Source organism: Trachurus japonicus, chromosome 15 (assembly GCF_045865225.1).
Source record: "Trachurus japonicus isolate A0001 chromosome 15, Traja_1.0".
In the NCBI taxonomy this organism is placed as follows: domain Eukaryota; kingdom Metazoa; phylum Chordata; class Actinopteri; order Carangiformes; family Carangidae; genus Trachurus; species Trachurus japonicus.
The window spans coordinates 28,583,709-28,602,245 of NC_140921.1; positions in this window are offsets into that span (position 1 = coordinate 28,583,709).

An 18,537-nucleotide genomic window follows, 5' to 3' on the forward strand; every position below is an offset into this window, starting at 1 on the left:
CGTCCTCCTGAAATCATTAAGAGTGGTTAAGTGTTCAGTGTCACGTATTCAGTGACAGTGCAGGATTTTTTCTACCAGTGGGCCATCGATAACCACAAGAATATACAAATTTGTTGTGAAAGCTAAATGCTTGTTTGATCTGAATTCTTATGGTATAGTAACTGTTTTTGGTTTGATTGTTTTTTCTCTCTCTTTATCTCTTTTCTCTTTTCTTCTTGAATAAACAGAACTGAACTGAACTGGTAAAATAGTATTGTCAAGTGTTTTTAATTCCTGCCTACTAGGCACTACTAGTTTTGATTAACAGACAAAGCAGTTGTCAAGACTGTATATTTCTATTGATCTATTTTCTGACCCAGACAGGTACAGGTAGCCTACAGTAAAATATTGAAATGTTTATTGTTTGGGTTTTAACTTTGCTATTTTAAAATGCATGAAGTGAGAGAGAGATGAAGGTTTTAGTAATAGTACCGGCAAGAGTTTGAAACTACTTTCACCCCTGCCTGTGAGCCTGTGTCCCACAATGCTTGTGTTGCTACTCCCTCGAACAAGCAATCCACCATACACTTCTTCCCGATGAGAGCTTTCAGTTTGGCTTGGCGATGTAACGAGAGATGACTAGCATAGGTAGCACCCACAATCTGTCCAGTCTCCTCACTTCCCTCAAACTCTGCCTCCAGCTGCCTGATTCTCTCGCATAGAAGCTCATGCACCTTGTCATCTGGTTCAGCTTGGCTTGTAGTGGACGGGTTCGATGTTGCAACAGTCTGTATTGTAGCTTTAATGTTGCCTGGTTTCACTGTTAGCCTCTTTTGTTCTCTGCAGCCCCTTGAGAAGTGCCCCGACTGTCCACACTTAAAACAGTGTTCACACTGGTCACTTGTTCCTTGCTCCTGACATGCTTTACATCCTCTCTTAACAGTCATTCTCATTTGGCGTGTGGGCCCTTGTGTCATGCTTTTTCTTAATTCAGCCATTTCTTCTCTTAGCTGCCTGACTGTTTCATAGAGGTCCGAGTCTCTTGAACTGGCAACAGCAGGTGGCTTCACAACTTCAGCTGACTGTTCTTGAACACCCACTCTGACCTCGGCTGCACACTGGCTCTGCTGACTGGTCTGCATGTCTGTCTGTATTTCATTTATTTTTGTGACTTTGCTGCTTGTGTTCTTTCGTTGCTTTAATTGTCGTTCTGCTTCAACACTAGCTGCTTCATTCATTCTGTCAATGAGTATTTCATCTGTTACTTTCAGATCATCAAGATAGGGTTTTAGCTGGAACTTGATGTGGTCACTCAACAACCCAGTACTCACTGACCTCAAGAATTTCTTCTGGATGAGCTCTGGACTGTACTGTTCATCTGATCCGACATCACTGGAAGCAAGCAAAAGTCTCTCTTTTAACTCGATTGCTCTAAAGAGGAAGTTTTGAGGGGACTCACGACTGTCTTGTGTTATGTTGACTAGTCGGTGATACAGGTCTGTTGAACTGTCCTCTTTGAAATGTCCCTTTAATATTGCCTTCAACTGGGGGAGGGTTAGATCTCTTTTTATCTCAAGCATGTCGCGAAGACTCAAACCTGGACTGATCGACTTGATGACGGCCTCCATGACTTCAGCCTCACTGTGTCCTCTCATCAGGCCTCTGTCTATCTGATGCATCAGGTTTGTATATGAGAGTTTGTCCTTTTGTCCCTTCTCCCCAATCTGACCACAGATCTTGAAATCCCTCCTTATGGTCACTTCTGGAAGCCGGTTCACAGTTGTAGGCATCACATTTTGTGTCACTGAAGCTTGACTTGGAGATGCACTATTCAGTCTTTCACTCAGCCTTCTCACTTCATCTTGCAGGGCTTGGCTGCTGAGCTGGAGCTGTGAGTATTTTTCTGTTAAACTCATTTCTTCAGCTGTTTTCTGACTGGTTTGTGCTGTGTTTTCTGTACTTTCTTCATCGTCAGTATTTTCACTATTTCCTATCATCTGATCCACTCGTTTCATTAATGTCCTTAGATGATGTGCTGCAACATCCTGCTCTTCATCATCAATCACACTGTCCATAGATTCTGTAATTAGTCTGATTAACGCTCGCCTTGTTGCGACCGTCCCGCTCTGGATTTTATTTTCCACACAGACCTTTTGGAGCTGGTTCAACTGTAGAAGCCATAGTTTCTCCGACAGGGTCTCTGCCAACTCTTCCAGGTCCAATGTGTCCGACATGGCGGTGCTTCCGACGCTGCGCGCACCCGCTGTCCCTCCGATAATCCAGCGCACTTCCTCGTCTCACGACGCGGCGTTAATCATCCCAGCGGTGCCTCCATATTTGTTGCACACCTGGACAAAGTTCACTCCAGGCGTGCATGAAGTTTGTGTCTTTCTTTTAATATCTGATAACACAGGAATACAGACACGGTAAGTTACGTGGTCGCTCACTGCGGCGCTCTGTTTACTATGTCACATACACACTTAACTTAAACCGTAACTTTCTCACACATACTACTTTCACATTCACACACCATTTACTCAACTGGTCTCTGTAATGTAACTCTTATCACTGTGGAAATATGAGGTGTAATACTGTTCTTGATAATTCACCAACATGCTCACCTGATAACACAGGAATACAGACACGGTAAGTTACGTGGTCGCTCACTGCGGCGCTCTGTTTACTATGGCAGTGATTTTCAACCACTGTGCCGCGGCACACTAGTGTGCCATGAGCTTTCGCCAGGTGTGCCGTGGAAAATTACCAAATTTAACTTAATTGATCCAAACTAGTGATGCACATTTTGATTTTTTTTTCCAGAGCGATAACCGACGCTCATAGGCGATTATAACCGTTAACAGAGTGAGATTCAGCACTCCATCGAGTGTCTGTGACTAGGCTCGTGCCGACTGGCCAGTCTCATTTTGTTTGTTTTTTATTTTTATAACACACGCGCTGCTCCCGCTGTGCTGCAGCTCATCCACGCCAGAACAGCGGAGAGCTCCTCTGCTCGTCTGTGCAGCTGCAGGTGAGTGACGGGGGAGCCGGCTGAGAGCCCCTCCTTTTTATTTTAGGGGCACCGTCCTTATTCGTATTCACTCGGTTTTACACACACACACACACACACACACACACACACACACACACACACACACACACACACACACACACACACACACACACACACACACACGTCATTTTAAACATGTGTGTGTGTCTCGTGTGCAGACGCAACGGTCAAATATGTATAGACGGACGAGCAACAACTTAATTAATCATCATTTAATTATTTTATTTTATTTTGAAAATTGACCGGATTCTCTCGCTTTTTCTGTGCCCGACTTCCTGCCTGGTACGATCTGGTCTACCCAGCTTGACAGTCGGCGCTCTCGCTTGCGGCTCGCGTGAAAAATAGAACTGAACCGATCTGAAGCGCTGCAGGCGCGCGCACTGCGCTCCACAGCGCGAGATGTGAGACCAGGCAGAGTGAAGCACGCGTTGCAGGTTGCACTCAGAGTTTGTTCTGACTTTCTATCACAGGGAGTGCACAGCATAAGTTTAAGTCCTCTCATGTTTGCTGTGAAATATGGCTGAAGGCACGAGTGGAAGTGTGCATGTGTTGACAAGCTCCCATGAGTTGATTGACAGCTAAAAAAGAAAAAGAAAAAAAAAGGCTTTGTTGAGCATCTGTGTCTGCAATAGTGACTGTCTGGCAGAGTTGGCTAATAAAATAGGACTTTTTTTTTATGTCAATGAGTGTAGTGGCAGAAGCCTGCACAGTGACCATTATTGAGTCAGAACAAACTAACTACACTGTAAGAGACAAAATTTGTATTATATTTACTGCATTAGGCTGCACTGTGTCATTTTCTAACATTTTTGGTTAGTGGTGTGCCGCAGGATTTTTTTAATGAACAAAGTGTGCCGTGGCTCAAAAAAGGTTGAAAAACACTGTACTATGGCACATACACGCCTTCCTGGTCCTGAGGACCCCTACCTGGACCTCTGGCTGCCCACAGTGCCTGCACTAATCTCTATTCTCTGCCTCACATTAACACACACACTCTTACAGTTACATTCATCAGCATTCAGACCAACTACTGTGAATAAAATAATGGTGAAATATGAAATACAATAATGGTGAATATAATAATTAAAATAAATAATAAATGCAGATGGGGGGGTGCCCATGTTTCATAAACAACTGTACTTATGGGTCCCACATGTGTTGCTGGTGGCTCATCACCTCTGTCTAAATTCATTCAGCTTTTTTGTTGTTGTTAATGAACAGAGTTGGTCTCTCAACTGACTGCTTTAGTTTGCATGATGGATACCTGCTTAAAGGAGATGGTTGGATCTTTGAAGTATGATGTAAGTGTCGCTTGTGACAGCCCAGGGGTCACCACCTGGTAGACTCCAGTTCAAACTGACTGCAAGAGACTTTCAGATGGATCTATTTTGTTACTTCAGACATCAGGACAACCCTGTGATTATGGGTTGCTATCATAGGTTGCCATTTACTCTCAGGTAGAAAGGCAAACACATTGAACAAAGATGTGATATGAGGTAGTATGAGATGGTGATGAAAGACAATCTTTCCTGAATCAGTGGGTGAATATGTTAAGCTAAGAAGAACACCTCCAATGTTTTACTTTGAGGATTTGAAGGGAAGAAATGTTCTTCAAACTTCAAACTTTATTTATTTATATACTGTATCACCTTAAAATGCAACACACAGTGCTTTACAAGTTAAAGACCTGACCCCTCCCACACACACATACACAGGGGACCACCCCAACCAAGACAGAGGAGTTAAAGCAGATATCAGTGGAATGTTTTTGTTAATATAAGTCCTAAATAGTCCTATTTTCCGTCAGCAATCACTTACATGAAGTATTTCAGCCTAAACACGAGTCTCTCCGTCACTCTGCTCTGCTGTAACCCGAGGAGAAAATTTTCCTTGTGGGATACAAGTGTTATCCAATGAGGGGAGAGAACGGCATGAAGGGCTGTGTGTGCAGCCAAGGGATGCGTGTGAATGTGGTGACATAGCACGAGGACCAATTAATGCCTGACAAGGGCGGGGGCTGCTAACTCATGGTGCGTTCAAGGAAACTCGTACTTTGTGTTTTTCCTTCCTGTGAAGTCATACCAGTTCGATCTGGTACGAGTTCACGGGGCGGAAGTTACGAGTGGCCGTTATAGGGAACTTTCACAGACAACAGGACGGTAAAAACACGAGCTACGGGTTACCTGGAACGCTACCAAGTCGTAGTTGTGACTTGAAGCTGTAACTTACGGTTTCAAAAGCCTGCCTTGAACACAGCATTAGCCGAAACGGCCGTGCCACTGATATCTGCTTTAAGCCACGGTGCAGTGCCCTCCATCTGTCCAGGGCGACACCCCTAGGCAGTCCAGACTCAGCACCCGGTGTGGAGGGCCCACCATGAGGGAAATGTTGCAGCTAGAGGGTGAAAAGAAAGCAGGATAAAATCATTACTACAAGTAGTTAAGAATAGTTAGAATCAACATTGAAAGAAATGTTAAAAGGCATAAGATAATATTCTTAAAACTTTATCCTAAAAGTTCCTAAAGCAACCTAAGACTATGAGATCTATAACTAAGAGTTAACTTTGCTCAATGAAAATGTTAAAGGGATACCCCAACTTTTTTTCCCGTGTCTTGCCTCACTCCCGAGTACATGACAAATAGACACCATCCTTTCGACTGTGCGTGCAGTAACAAGGGAGATACGGGCAGAGCTGAGACGAGATCGGTCAAAACGGAGGGTTCAAGCAAAGACGGTTTATTTTGGTTCAAGCTAGCTACATCGAGGGTAGGTTAGCTTCCTATTTCAAAGTAAAAGCACAAATTCTATCGTCATGGTTTTCTGTATGTAAAGGGCAATAGGTGTTTTATTTTGAAGTGCGTTGGTCACAACGGCTAGCTTGAGTAGCGCCGAATTCGTCCGAACAAAATTGTAAACAACTGGTATTTAGACAAATTAACGACACACTGCTGATCTAAACAGCTACTTTCTCGCCTAAAAATGTTTGAAATTTCGATAAAGTGATATATTTACAGAGTTTAGAAAAGGAAATCAGCTTCTGACTGCTGATTTCGGCTCGGGTAGAAGGCAGGCTAACACTACCTATGCACTTCCAGCATTTGAGCTAAGCTAATTAGCGGTGCGCCAGCTCTGCACTCGGGAGTGAGGCAAGACACGAAAAAAAAAATGTTGGCGTATCCCTTTAAGTGAACTGAAATTATGAGCCTGCTTCTGTGGGATCTATTTGCTGAGGCCTGCTCTCTCTTAGATTGGGAGTTATCTGTCCGGGGGGAAAGTTCAATATTCAATAGAAACTATTTTGTAAACTATTTTCACCAACAATTTGCCATAAGTATCAGAAGGAAAAGAAGTGATTTCCTCTGATTCTACAAACACAAGTTTTTATCATCAGTGCTTTCTTTTCTACGGTGGACCAGGACGACCCAGAGAGTGAACTCTCTGCCTTCATTTTCACAATTTGCATCATCTGTGATTACACATCGAGACTGCAGCCAGGTCTTTCCCCACAAGTTTGGCGAAAGGCTCCTCGCCTCCACCCTCTTACCCAGGCTGCCCGTGGCCTCTGTTTACCATCCACCCGTCCAAAATCCAGCTGCCCACCACCCACATCTGCCTCACACAAACAAACACACACTACTTTCCATCCTGCCGTCTGCTGATTTAAATGTGTGAAACTTTCTCTATCACTGATCAGACGTAGACGTCAGCGTTGTGGTGTAATGGAACTCATGTGGATCCAATTAATCCCTCAGCCACTCAGTGCCATGTGGTGGAAAACAGATCCAAGTTGCAGAAATGCGCCAAAGAGAAGCTGATTTGTTGTGTTGTGGCGGCAGAGGCAGAATGAGGGGCGGCTGGTGGTGTTGAAAAGATGTAGTCAGGATGTTTATGTTTAATTTTACAGGTGGATGTGAGTCATGAGGGAGAGCTGGTCATCGCTAGTTACTCCGCTCTACAGGGCCAAGGTACTGACCCCTGACTGTATGACAGTGATGTGATATATGAATGATTCCATGTGGCTTGTATTGTAAAGCCTGTGCAGTCATTTACTATTTGTCGTGGCCACAAGTTTTGAGAATGACACAAGTCTTGGTTTTCAAGAAGTTTGCTGCTCAAAGGGATAGTTCAGAATTCTGGCAAACTGGCCCATTGCCATAATCTCTATAGTTTTAGGAATAGGTTTGTTACCTTTAATTGTCGGTGCAAGCTGCTTTTAGAACGGCGGAGCAGAGCCGTGAGCTGCTCAGAGCTACGCTACGGAGGCTAATGGGATTTCTTGGTTTCCCTCATCAAACTCATTAAATACACAATCCTTGTGGACAAGTTGTGACCTGCACATTCACCACGCTATGAGTTAAATTCACATAAAACCACGGATGCGCGTTCCCATCAGGCAGTTTTCCGGCAAACAGTCTCTGCATTTGCCTCAAAAACAACTCCGTCTTGTAACGTTCTGTTATTATCTCATAGCGTGGTGAATGTGCAGGTCACAACTTGATGAGGGAAACCAAGAAATCCCATTAGCCTCCGTAGCGTAGCTCTGAGCAGCTCGCGGCTCTGCTCTGCCATTCTAAAAATAGCTTGCACCAACAATTAACGGTAACAAACCTACTCCTAAAACTATAGGGATTATGGCAATGGGCTAGTTTGCCAAAATGTTGAACTATCCCTTTAAGTGGTTTTTTTTTTTCTTTTCATGAGATGTTAACTGAAGTTTAATTACAAGCATTTCATAAGTGTCAAAGGCTTTTACTGACAGTTACATCAAGTTTATCCAGTGTCTTGGAGATGCTGCTCTTGTAGGATGTTTTGTTGTGTGTGGAGTCGACTCCACATGGTGTCAGGATGCTTTACTGTTGCCATGACACAGGACTGATTGGAGCGCTCACCTTTTCTTCTGTGAATGCTTCAAACAATGGGAAATTGTTATGCTTTTTCATATGAACACAAAATCCGAGCTCCTCACCCTGTCTGTCTGTGATAAAAGAGCGTGATCAGATGAAGTGATGAACTAATTTTATCACATGACACATTCATTTTTTTTATTTATTGAAACCTTTATTGTAAGATAGCGGATATGGCATCACTGACCAGTGAAATGTGCAGTTACCATTATTAAAACCACAGATTCTTCTTTGAGAATGAATGGAAATATTTGCAATTATTTAAGATCACAATTCAACAACATACAGAACAGGTCTAGTTGTTTTTAGATAATAACAGCCTACATTTATGGAAAAGACATTTAATTTCATTTGTCTATCTAGGATGATTCTTTTCTTGTTGTGAATCTTCACTGAAGCGAGGCTGAGGGAAACGTCACAGTCACCACATGTTGCTTTGTTGCTGGGGACAATAAATAGCACAGTCATGGTACATCCAGCTACCAGAATGCAAATACTGGCTTGTACCACATAGTTCCTGCTGCTATGAGATACTTTCCCATGCTCCTCAGCTGACTGCTCATACCCGAAAAAAACAACCTAACCCAGGCCGTGTCCCCTCAGGGGTTCTGTAAAGCTGGAGCTCAGAGTTTCCCCACTGAAAACAGCAGCTTCTCAAAACAAGGTCACTTCTCCTCATCCTGGGGCTCAGCTGCTGTTTAACTGGTAACATGTGAAGTTGAAGATACATTTGTCATTTACAATATATTTTCTACAAACTAAAGAAAGAGCTGTGACTTGTTTCATCCACCATCAGCTCACACAGCTCACTGGTGAGCAGGTAGAGTGAGTCCTAGAAGGCTAACCAAGTCAGAAATAGTTGACCCCTGGATTGTCACCTTGTATAAAACTATCAATTAGTGTATGATATCCGTTATCCATATGAAAGTAATGATGTGGTAGTGATATTACTGTTCAGCAGTGTTTCATTTCCTCCTGTCCTCCTTCGTTCTCATGCTGTTCTGTTTCACTTCCAGTGTTTCTGACTCACCGAGTCTCAGCACCGCACTCGGAGTCAGGACTGTTTGTGTGCACGTAAGGAGTTCAAACCAAAAAAAATGTGCGAGTTGGAATTCAGACATACATCTGGACTTACATCACTGCACCTGAGTGATGGCTGCGTGCATGGAGCCTGTCCAGAACAGATGTGTGTCTGCTGATGTTCACTTTCCCTCCTTGGAACATGTCGTTTACTGCAGGAGACGGGAGCTGGATTAAGTCTGCTGCAAACGTCTGGGCTGTAACTATACTGTCTATAAAACACACACACACACAGATATTCCTATAGCTGTGAGGACATTGCATTTTCTAAACTTCAGGAATAACTACTGGTTAGTTGCCTATCTAAGATGAATCTCTTTTAAAATACAGTTTGATTGTCCCAAGTTCAAGACCCTGCTCCTGACCTCTGGGAAATGTCCTGCCTTCTCAGTGTCTTCTATTCTCTGTACTTCCTGTTTTATTTTGTAATCGCTTCCTTTTTTTGTTATACTTCCTGTTCTCAACTCTGTCTGGTCTGGCGTGGAGGTGGAGGTTCATTTCCTGGGCCTCTCTGTGTGGAGTGTTCATGTTCTCCCTCTGCCTAAATGGGTTCTCTCTTGGTTCTCCAGCTTCCTCCCACAGTCACATTAGGTAATATAACTGGTGACTCTAAACTGCCAGTAGAATGTGAGTGTGTGAGTTTGTTCCTCAGTCCTGTGGTGGATCCCAGCCTTGTCCTGTGTCAGATGGGTTTGGCTCCCATGACCCTGCACAGATAAGTGGCCTAGACAGGGGATGGATGTCTGCCTGTTCCCTCCCTGTGTTGTTTTTAGCCTCAGTGCTGCCATTCCCACCGTGCCATCATGTTCTTCAGCAGTTTGGACTATTTTTTTTATCATTACTACCTACAGAATTGTGAGATTGAAGTCAGCTTCTTAAGGAAAAATAAATAAATTTCAGCAAGATGATGATAATGTATTTGAATTCAGTGGATTTAATCATTTGAAAAATTGCATTACTTCAATTAAAAAACAAAAAACAAATGTGCCCCTAATGTAAATAGTTTTTAGAAAGTTAGGTTTCGGGGTGGCATTTAGCTCACTTTAGAGCTGCCACCCCATGTAGAGGCTACAGTCCTCACTGCAGGCGGCCCTGGTTCGAATCCCGCATCGGGCAGCCCTTTCCTGCATGTCATTCCCCCGCTCTCTGCCTCCCATTTCCTGTCTCTCTCTCAACAGCGCTATCAATTAAAAAGGCAACAAAAAGCCCCAAAAATATACTTAAAAAAGAAAGAAAGAAAGAAAGAAAGAAAGTCAGATTTCTTTTCTCAAAATCCTGAGATCAGCATAAAAATTTACAAATAAATAAATAGGCTAAATAAAAAATCCCATATGGCCCTAATCCTCTCCCATAGTTAAAAGGATAGTTCACCCAAAATTCAAATTTCACTCATTTTCTACTCACCCTCATGTCGACTAAGGGCTGGGAGAAGTTTCAGAGTCCTCCGTGGCTTCTCTGAGTTACAGGGGGTCTCGCCGTAGCAGTGCATAACGGTTGCAAATGGATACCACTTTTCTTCGTAACAAAAAGACACACCAAAAAACATCCAAATACCTCCATGCTGCTCGTATATAATGTCCGTCTTGTATTGAAGCCCCAAAATGTGAAATTGTTCTGAAAAAACGCGCGATTTCAGTAATTGCACTGACGCCGGCGCAAATCTCGCGATTTATTATTTGTCTCTTTGTTTATTTATTTTATTTTTTTCAAAAGTATTTAATTGGCATTTATTGTACCATTTTACATTCATGTACTGTCAAAGAACTGTTGTTCATGTTTTTTAGCAAACAAAACAACAGGTGCTAGTATTATTTGTGAGTAATCAATGGCAAGTGAGGAGTGAGTAAGGAGCAGGTGCAGCGTTGTGACAGATAAACTAAACTAAAACATTTCATATAACCAGTGATTCGTTCTGTGACAGCGTACTAGACAGGAAAATGTCATATTTAATGATCATCTAGCCACTTCTACTATTAATGAGCCACTTTTCAGAGGAGCTGTGTCCCTGAAGCTGCAGACAGGATGAGTAATGTCTGAGACCTGCTGACCACAACACAGACGTTAACCTGCAGGCACGATCATACTCATACAGATGACAGAGATTCTCATGTGAATTCATATTTGGATTGTTTTGAAAAGATAGATGGGCCAAATAACAAGTGTTTTGCGTCACATTAATAAAAAGCTGACATTTTCAAAGTACTATAGTTTGCTGTGTTGCTCAGAGGGAGCACTGTTGTCTACAGCCATCTTTGTCATACCACCACTGGGAGGACCCAAAGAGGACGTATGGAAAAGAGTTTTTACCGTCTATTTCGCACCTTTATCATTACATTGCGTTTTTCTTATTGGCGATATGTGTCTTATTTAATTGTGTGTGTCTGTGTCAACTTTAGTCCAGAGTGAATTATTGTTGCAGTGTAGCTATCTGTGTAGCTATCTGCACAAAGAAATGCAACCAATTTGGTCGACATGGTGAGAATGTTTTCAGCATTAGCTCTGCAACAGTCTGAATCTGAGTTTAACAGCAGTCTGTTGGACTACGTACCAACATCCTGAGAATTACAGCAACATGATCATCAGCATCTCAGTTCCGTGCTTAAAGCAGGAGCAGCCCACAGAGCCCAGACAGAGAAAATGTGATTATTCTCTGATGTTTAATTACATTTGGAAAAATAGTCAGTCCCATGTAATTAAGAGCCATGAAAACAGTGGTTTGATATAGAGTTACTTGAGACTCTCAGCCTCTGGGCTCATGTGGCCCAGTGCAGTGCTTCTCTAGTGGACACTGAGACAAACAGGCAGCAACTTTATACGTCCACTGGGTTTCACAAAGCAGGCTAACTAACTACGCTCTGGAGTCTCAGAAGATATGTAAACCAGATTGTAAACAATACTACAGCCATGAACTATTTTCTAAATAAAGATATAGTGAAGTAATGGCATCCTGGGCAGACAGCACAGCACCCCCACCCCCCAGCCCCCAGTCCCTCTGTGTGTGATGATGTTTCTGCAGCCAGCCTGGCTGTGTGTGCATGTTGGTGCATGTGAGTCCTGTCAAACCTACGGCTCTCCCATTTACAGAGACACACAATCTGTAATCGTAAGTAAATATTGTATTATTTCATAGTGTTTTAATGTATTTTGGCATTTGAAATGCATTTTAATTGATGTTTTACCATTGACGATGTGGTTCTGAGCAGGTGCAGATTGTTGTGTGACGTCAGACAGACAACTGATTCTCGGAGAAGTCCAGGTAGATTTTTTTCTCTGGCTTTCCCGAGTGGGAGCTCCGACATGAGGTGGCGTTCGATTGCACTTTTTCAAGTAGGAAAGTCAGAAAAATCCAAGTTGTGGCGTGAAATTTGGTACACACATGGCCAAATTCATTCTGAAAAGAATTGGATATGGAGCCATTGTGAATTTTCAATGTGGCAGCCGTGGCAGCCATTTTGAAAAAAAGAAATTTCACGCTTTTATCACAAAGTGCACGATTCCTCCCTATTTTGGAGCTAAACTACTCCACTAATTGGGGAATTGGCTCTTTGCACAGCTCCACTACTTCCTGAATTTAATGCTGCCCCTTCATTTCCTGTCTTACATTATTGGACAACCTGATTAATCCAGGTGTGTCTGACCATTGTGACTCCACAGACACACCTGGATTAATCAGTTTGTCCAATAATGTAAGACGCAGGATGAGGATGCAGCATTAAGTTCAGGAAGTAGTGAAGCTGTGCAAAGAGCCCATTCTGTTGTCAACTAAGCATTAGTCTGAGATGCTAGTGGACTGGTCTGAGAGGGATTATCAGTCAACCAGACGACGTTCTATTGCGCATGTCAGCTGCAGAAAGACAGAGAACATCTAGAGCCACAATCATGTCTTGTTGTGCTGTTGGTTGCACTAATGGTTTTGATAAAAATAACAAAATGCGCAAGTTTTATAGAATTATGTCAACTTGCATCCCTTTCAAGGCAAACAATATTTCATACCCAGCCATGCAGGTGCAGTTTGTTGTCAGGATGACCCAGACTTTATGATGTCCGTCCTCTTCCCTTGTCTTGGGCTCGGCAGCACCTCAGTCCTCAGTGCCCCAAGGTTTTGTAGTTGAGAGTATGACCTGAACATGATTGTCTGTTACATAGCTGTAGGTAACGTTAGGGATGCACATTGTTGTTTTTAAAGGGATATTTCACCCAAATTTGAAATTTCACTCATTATCCACTCACCCTCATGTTGACTAAGGGCTGGGAGAAGTTTCAGAGTTATCCGTTGGACGAACCGGGAAGAGGAGCTTCCACTACAAACAAGCTTGAAATATAGACTTATTTAATTTTTTTCGGGACAATTTCACATTTCAGGGCTTCAATACAAGGCGGACATTACATACGAACAGCATGGAGGTATTTGGATGTTTTTTGGTGTGTCTTTTTGTTACGAAGACAATTGGTATCCATTTGCAACCATTATATGGACATGCACTGCTACGCCGAGACCCCCTGTAACTCAGAGAAGCCACGGATAACTCTGAAACTTCTCCCAGCCCTTAGTCGACATGAGGCTGAGTAGATAATGAGTGAAATTTCAATTTTGGGTGAACTATCCCTTTAACCGATAACTGACGCTCTGATTAATACACGTTAACTGATGGGATTACAATGCTGTAATTGTCTGTGGCTTGTGTCGATCGGCAACCCGACCCTCCATCCTGAGAGGATGATCCACAATGTTTTTTTTGTTTTTTTGCCGTTATAAAACCTATAGTCTATGTATAAAACACATACTTTTATCACTACAAACCTCAAAGTAACCATGACAACCAGTTCTTTCTTCAGTCAGGTTGTGCACGCATCCGCCGTGTTGGTAGAGAAAACATACAGACCCGTTAACGTTTTCTCAGATATGACTTTCAAGTACAAGTGCCAGCTCTTTATTTAGCGATGCTGCTCCAGTTATTGTCCATCTTGTGGAACAGCACACGACCATGTCGTCCTATCAGTAGAGTAGAGTAGAGAATACTTTATTCATCCCGAGGAGGGAAATTCATATTAGTGTAGTAGCTCACACGACAATGACACAAAAAAGAAAGAAAGATGGAGCAGGGTCGCCGGATGGAGCAGGGCCGCCGGATGGAGCAGGAACCGCCGGGTCGAGCAGGAACCGCCGGGTGGAACAGGAACCGCCGGATGGAGCAGGAACCGCCGGATGGAGCAGGAACCGCCGGATGGAGCAGGAACCGCCGGGTGGAGCAGGGCCACCGGGTGGAGCAGGAACCGCCGGGTGGAGCAGGGCCGCCGGGTGGAGCAGGACCGATGGTGAAGAGGCAGCTGGGTGGATCAGGATCATTGGTGGAGGGGCCAAATCATTTTGCTTATCTGCCCCACTACTATATTCCTCCATCTTGCAGCAAGGAGAGAGAAGCCGTCCACCACCGCTACTTTCCTGGTCAGTCAAGGTGCCATGAAGTGGATGATCCAGGCCGTCTAGAATTGCCTCCTCCTTCTTCAGTGCTCTAGTGCCTCAGGATGTTTAGTCTGTATCCTAGCAACAACTTCATGGAGAACTTCAGATGGAACTTAAGCAGTTGCCATTAGGTGGGATGTACACAAGTGTTGTTATGATTCGAAAAAATAAAATAAATGTCTACTTTCTGAGTCTTCACCAATATCTCCAGCTCTTCATCACTCTTGTTGGGCAGAGAGTTGATATTTCCAATGATGACTGACCTCAGAAAGGACTGATAGGACATCTCCACCTCCAAGCCTTTAACTTTGCACCAGCAGCAGCAGCACAACAACCACCACAAAAGCACCTCTTCAGATCATCTGAGGACAGGATGGTGGTGTCCTCCAGATCTGTCCATTTTCAATGAAAGAAGCTCATCTCTGAAGAATCTCTTCTCCCCAGAGAAGCATCCATCAGTAGATAACAAAAAACACAACAAAAATAAAGCAAATGTTGAGTAAAAACTCAAAAACTCAGAGCTACCAGACTTTGCTGCTCCCAGTTGAAGCGCATGTTCCGGAACTACATGATACTATCAGGCAAATTAGCTAGGTCACCCTGAGGTATAAGCAAACTAAGCAGCTGTTAATGGTCTGTGGAGCTCATGTAATCAGTCCTGCTTTGAGTAAACTTGACAGTTTTACTCTTGTTTTAACTTTTTATGTGAATAAATGTGATTGAACTGACTTCACCATGTGGCCATCTGGTCGATTGCGCTCACCCATGAACCTAAAACAACCTGCGTTAGTCCAATGCTCTGTCAAACCTCTTGGTTACATTGTCATTGGCATTTTAACATTTTAGTGATTGTGGTGCAATTGGTGCACTTGGTAATAATCATTTTTTGTTAATGATTTGATTTCATAGATCTCAGCTTCACCACAATTAATATAGCCTATTAATATTTTTTAAAATCTAATTAGGTGTGATGCATTTTATATTAGCTGCTACTGCGTTACCATAGAAACGCAGTAGGAGGAGAGACATCTGATGGCAGATCACAACAAAAGAGGAAGTACACCTCTGTTAAGAAACAAGAAAAAGGAAAACAGGGGTGGAGAATAAACAACACGATCATGACCAATTATAGTAACTGATTTTATCATCAACATTCACTCCCCTCCTTCAGTTCAGTACAGGTATGTCTAGCAAACAACACTGACCAGCAAAATACAACACTAACCTGATTCCCTACATAAAAAAATTTAATTTCTCTTGCTATTGTTAATTCAGCAAGGTTGTTGTTTATGGTGTTACATCATAGAGGAACAAGGCAATTTTCTTCTGCCTTTTCAGCATTTCAAATGCTGTTTAGCCCTTATGAAGCCATTCATCTCTCATCTTACTTTAAGTTATACTTTAAAGTTATAGCGTCAGCCTTTTCATCACTGCTTCAGCATTCACATGCGTTTTCTCTTTCTAGTTTGTCTCAGTTCTTCTCTGCTCCTAGTAATGCATCTGTTATTTTTCCACAGGACATTGACACGTTGGCACCAGTACTGCATGGTGCGTCTGTTGCCGTCCTCACGGCCCGACAAAAGTTTGAAGCTGACATGTCTGTGCAAGGGGACATCATGCTGCATGCCATTCCTGACCTCTCTGCTGCTTTGGCATAGCTCTTTCTACAGTCTTTGCCCTCAACATTGATCATCCAGAACAGATGAGGTACACCTTTGAAGCAATTCACACCATCTTTTTCAAGGTTGGTGGCTCTCAGTGCTCACAGCGCACAACATCTCTGTGACCGTAACCATTAATGGAGAAGCCAGACATGACTTTAACCTACGTTTAACCTATCCTAGCCTGTTCTAGTGTGTTGTGGTTAACACTAAACACAACAACAGTTAATCCCCTTTGTTTTGTTTCAAGCAGGTTCATGTCAGAACTATTTTCTACCACATTGTTTCTACATGGAACTTTACACAGTCTGTGAATTATCTTGAGTAACCAGCCAATGATTTCAGGGGAGACATTGACTTTGAGTGCATGGCATTGAAGGAAATAATTGTATGTTTATTCAACAAGAATATCTTCATTTGGTGAAAGTAGAAATAGGGTGGATTCGCCTAATGTGGGACACTGCCTAATGTGGGACACTTAAGCTTAAATGGGTGTAGGTCTTCCTATAGTAAAAGAAAGTTAATGTAAATGTGGTCTCACACAAGCTGTGATATTGCATGATCAAAATCACATGACATCTCAAATGTCCAATCTTAGATTTGGGAGGGAGAGCCTTCAAACCGGAGGCACCCTGTGTGAAGACCACCAAAATGCTAGGTACTTAGGGTTTGGACAAAAATAATGTTAAGGCCATAATTTATTAAAAAAAACAAAATTATTGCAAATTTTTGTCAAAATGTGTTTATAATATGTTGATGCATTCAAATATATCTTAATATGGTGTAACCATTCTCAATATTTAGCATTTAGATCAACATTTCTACTGTCCCACTTTAGGAAACATGCTTTCCTAAAGCGGGACAGGTGGTTGTTCCTAATGTGGGACAGTGCTTTTCCAGTTAAAACTAATAGGTTGAACAATAACAATGGTTGTTTACATGGCTTTATTGTTATAATGCATTGTTTTGAATATTTTACAACAAAAGAAAATTATATGTATTAACTGGAAGTGGTCATAATACTGTTAAAGGAGTAAATGGCTCTGATTTTTTTTCTTTCTTGTTTCTAAATCTTGTCTTTTTTGATAATGTTCATGAAAAATGTTGTGTTTAGAAGTAATCAAAGGATAGCACATTACTGATTAATTAAATGGGATGTATTTCAGATCACAGTGGCAAAAAAGAGTAAGGCAATGAGACAAATTAGAGAAAGAAAACATGGGAAAAGAAAGGAAAATAATCAAGCAAGTGAACTCAACCAGTGGAAAAAAGACAGGATGAGGGGAAACATTACTGAATATAGGGAGATCACTGAGGATGGTGGAGGTTGTTGAGCAGGGGTGGGAATGACCCTAAATCCACTCTCTAGCGCACAGTAAAAGGTCACATCCACCACACAATTGGTAGAAAACCATTAATACTATAGAAGATGAAGCAGAACTAGGACAATAAGTGATATTATTGAACACTGGTTTGCAATCTAGCATTTATCATGTATATTAAGATGACTTTTAAACAGACTTTTTAGTGTCCCACATTAGGAGCATGACTGTCCCACATTAGGGAACGGAAATTGCCGCAAAAAACTTTGCAATCAGAGTTGAAATATGTATGGTATTTCTTTTAGGAGTGTGATATCAGAATTTTCTCTTTGGATTCCATTAGATCACAACCTAAGGATTTCAGAATGGTACAGGATGTAGATTGAAAGTGTTTGCTTCATATCACAATATACACCAGAAGTCTAAATTGCAAAAAACGTCCCACATTAGGCGAATTCACCCTACTTGGCAATGAAGCAAAAATGTATTTTTAACTTCACAGGATTATTCTAATTAGGTGAACAAGAAGATCCAAGTTGGCAGAACTTGTAAACCTTAGTCAAGTCAACAACAGTAGGCAAAAGTTGAGTAAACTCAAAAATCTCTTTCATCATGTTGATATTTTATCATCTGTCAATTTTTTTTTTTGTCTCCATGCTATTTTTTTTCCAATACCAGATTAGCTTCTTTAAAACTTTTTACTCCCTTATATTACTTATTAAGAAATACTAATATTTTGATATGTAGGCTAAGCTTGTGTTGAAAGGCTGGTCTGTCTTTTTCCTCCCTGCAGACTTTGCATGTTAACAATGTAGATTTTTTGTTTTTTTGACAGGAAGGTATACCTGGACCTTTGCATCAATAAATTTACTTTTGAAACATTTAGAAGCTGTCAAAACTCTTGTTTTTGTTAGGTTTCAAAAACCCATATAGAAATAAACTAAAACTACTGTACTCTAAGTGTCAATGTAAAGGTAGTAATCATTATTTTCCCTGCAGTTATAAAATGTCCCCTCTTCCCCACACAGCCTGCGGACCATGTGTAGTTCTTTCAAAT